Below are 3,636 nucleotides of genomic sequence, written 5' to 3'. Positions count from 1 at the left end.
AAGCATTCATTTCAGAGAAAGAGTAACTTATGAAGTCCTCTTCTTCAAACTTGATACAAGAGTTACAAGCATCAAGCAAAGCATTCAGTCTTACTCTTTGTTGTTCTTGTACAAGCAACCTCCCTAGTTAATCATCTGGTTTTTTTTGGGGGGGTATATAAATACTTTTGAAATATATAAGCTGTTCTGAAAACCATAGTATAGTGTAAAAACATGAAATAAACAATACTACTATTAGAGAGGCTGAGATAGGAGAAGCAAGATTTCAAGACCCTTATGTTGTACACAGCCAGACACTGTCACAAACAAGCTGAAAGTGTATATAGATTGTACAATATTGGACCTATTTCTCCAATCACCAAATTAGAGAGACCATTGGATGACAATCAACAAATTTCTAATTCCTCATATTATTGGATTTCAATCGATTAGGATATGTTGGTAATATTAATTTTCATATTAAGATATTAAGAAAAAGTAATTGTTACTTCCTGTTGTTTTTGTTGTAAGAGGTGGAGTTAGGTTTGTGTGGATTTGTTGAAAGATTACTTTCTTGCTTCTTCTAGGGTGTAGTTTTGCTCCTTATGTTGATGTTTCCCATCTATTATTCTTTGTAGGGTTGGATTTGTGGAAAAATATTGTATAAATTTTGTTTTGTCATGGAAAATCTTGTTTTCTCCATCTATGGTAATTGAGAGTTTTGCTGGGTATAGTAGCCTGAGCTGGCATTTGTGTTCTCGTAGGGTCTGTATGACATCTTCCCAGGATCTTCTAGCTTTCATAGTCTCTGGTGAAACATCTGGTGTAATTCTGATAGGCCTACCTTTATATGTTACTTGACCTTTTTCCCTTACTGCTTTTAAAATTATTTCTTTGTTTAGTGCATTTGGTGTTTTGATTATTATGTGACAGGAGGAATTTCTTTTCTGGTCCAGTCTATTTGGAGTTCTGTAGGCTTCTTGTATGTTCATGGGCATCTCTTTCTTTAGGTTAGGGAAGTTTTCTTCTATAATATTGTTGAAGATATTTACTGGCCCATTACATTGGGTATCTTCACTCTCTTCTATACCTATTATCCTTAGGTTTGGTCTTCTCATTGTGTCCTAGATTTCCTCAGTGTTTTGGGTTAGGAGCTTTTTGTTTTTTGCATTTTCTTTGACTGTTGTGTCAATGTTTTCTATGGTGTCTTTTGCCCCTGAGATTCTGTCTTCTATCTCTTGTATTCTGTTGGTGATGTTTGCATCTATGACTCCTGATTTCTTTCCTAGGTTTTATATCACCAGGGTTGTCTCTCTTTCTGATTTCCTTATTGTTTCTGTTTCCGTTTTTAGATTCTGGATGGTTTTGCTCATTTCCTTCTCCTGTTTGATTGTGTTTTCCTACACAATCCTGTTCTTTAAGGGATTTTTGTGTTTCCTCTTGAAGAGCTTCTAGCTGTTTACCTGTGTTCTCCTGTATTTCTTTGAGGGTGCTATTTATGTCTTTCTTAAAGTCCTGTATCATCACCATGAGAAGTGATGTTTATATCTGAATCTTGCTTTTCTGGTGTAATGTCGTGTCCAGGACTTGCTATGGTGGGAGAATTGAGTTCTGATGATGCCAAGTGACCTTGGTTTGCATTGTTTATTTTCTTATGCTTTCCCCACTGACATCTGGTTATCTCTAGTGCTACCTGCCCTTGCTAAATCTGACTGGAGCTTGTCCTTCCTGTGATCCTGGTTATGTCAGAACTCCTCAGTCAAGCTATCTTTGTGATCCTGTGATTCTGGGACCCTGTGAGCCTGGGCTTGTTAGAGTACCTGGGAGTGAGGCTTTCTCTGTGTGTTGTGGGACTAGCTGTGGAACTTATGCCCAAGGTCTACTTAGGATACCAGCCCAGACATACCAGAAGGAACCTGAGTCACTGGGCTGGCAGAGTTCCTGTGTGCCTGGTCCCACTGTTCCCAGTTACTCCCGGTGTTGGAACAGATGTTGGGTCCTCCTCACCTCTGATCCTGGGCATGTCAGAGCAATGGGGAGTGGAGCTTCCTCTGGGTGTTGAGGGACTAGCTTTGGAGCTTGCACCCAAGGTCTGCTCAGGACACCAGCCCAGAGAAGCCGGATGGAAATACTTTTTAATGTAAGTAAATCTTCGTTTGCCCCTTCTGCTGCCACAGTGACCCTTGCTCAAAACAGCCTTTTTTGCTCTGTCCTCAGCTGTCCCCCTTCAGGTAGCACAATCCAGCAAGATGAAGAAGCATAGCTTGTAAGAAAAACAAAAACAAAACAACAACAACAACAACAAACAGATAAAAAGTGCAACTCCATAGTAATTTAATACTCAGCATGGCTGTGGTGGGTTTCTTGGAGCAAAAGCTGGGATTCGTAAGCTAGTCTCTGCAGAGGCATCCTCTCAATCTCTAGTATTGGGAGGAATGTCGTACCTAACTCAACAACCCTTCTCCATCTCCCAGGAAGAGTCCCTTAGAGGGAAGGTAACCCTATCTGCTTCTAGTCTCAGTGAAGCTAGGAAAACCTTCGTGAGATCCCATCAGCTTTGTCTGTAACTGTCGGTGCTTAATAAGAAAGTGAGTTTTCACAGAGAGCTTCTCAGGCAAACTAGCTGATGGGATGGAAGAAGAGGGAGTACGTGGTCACAGCAGCTGAGGGCAACACCTCAGGCCCTGTTTTCTGTTTCAAGGATGTCAGAGAGCAGGTTGCAGCTGTGATGACAGGAAAGCTGCAAGTTTGTGCCAGTGAACAGCAAAGATGAGTAGGCTGGGCCCGTGGCCATCAGGAGCCTGCCCTGTGCTGAAATGAGCCAGCAACAGCAGAATTTTCATGACTCTGAACTCTGGGAGCTAAACTACTTCATAGCAATGGGAGCAGGTTTGCCTAAGAATAGAATGGATCAATGAGCAGTGGTGGTGTGTGCCTTTAATCCCAGCACTTGGGAGGCAGACACAGGTGGATTTCTGAGTTCAACCTGGTCTACAGAGTGAGTTCCAAGACAGCCAGGGCTATACAGAAAAACCTTGTCTTGAAAAACCAAAAAAAAAAAAAAAAAAAAAAAAAAAAAAAAAAAAGAAAGAAAAAGAAAAAAGAATAGAATGGATTGATGTGACATAGGTGAGGCATGATTTTAGAACTGGACTGAATTCAAAATGACTTTCTGATGGTGTATAACTCAACCATCTTATAGGTGAGGTTGCATAGCAAAAATTTAGAGGTTTGCTCCCTGAAGTTTAGTTGCAGTGAATGCATCTAGCAGTAGCTGCATCTAAGCACAAGGTGAGACAGTGTCGGCCTCAGAGCTAGGCAGGCCAAGATCTACTGCTTACTGGTATGCTGTTAGGTGTGCTCCTTATCCCTGTTAACATCAGTTTTTACATTTGTGAGACTACTTCTATCTAGTAATGACACAAGAATGAACAAAGATGCTTTTTTTATACACATATAACTTATGCCTGTTAAATATTAACTCTTAGACACCTAGCTAAAAATCTCATTTGCAGAGATTAAAAATTGGTCTGTGAGCAACTTTCAAATATATCTGCTTAAAACTGCTTGTAGACATTTATTTTGATTCCATGTCAGGAAGACCCCTAAGATTTTTCTCTGTATCTATGGGTTTTACTTTTTTTTTTTTTTTTTTTT

This window comes from Mastomys coucha, unplaced genomic scaffold, assembly GCF_008632895.1.
Source record: "Mastomys coucha isolate ucsf_1 unplaced genomic scaffold, UCSF_Mcou_1 pScaffold21, whole genome shotgun sequence".
In the NCBI taxonomy this organism is placed as follows: domain Eukaryota; kingdom Metazoa; phylum Chordata; class Mammalia; order Rodentia; family Muridae; genus Mastomys; species Mastomys coucha.
The sequence above is the reverse complement of the archived record's forward strand: the minus strand, read 5'-3'. Positions refer to the sequence as shown.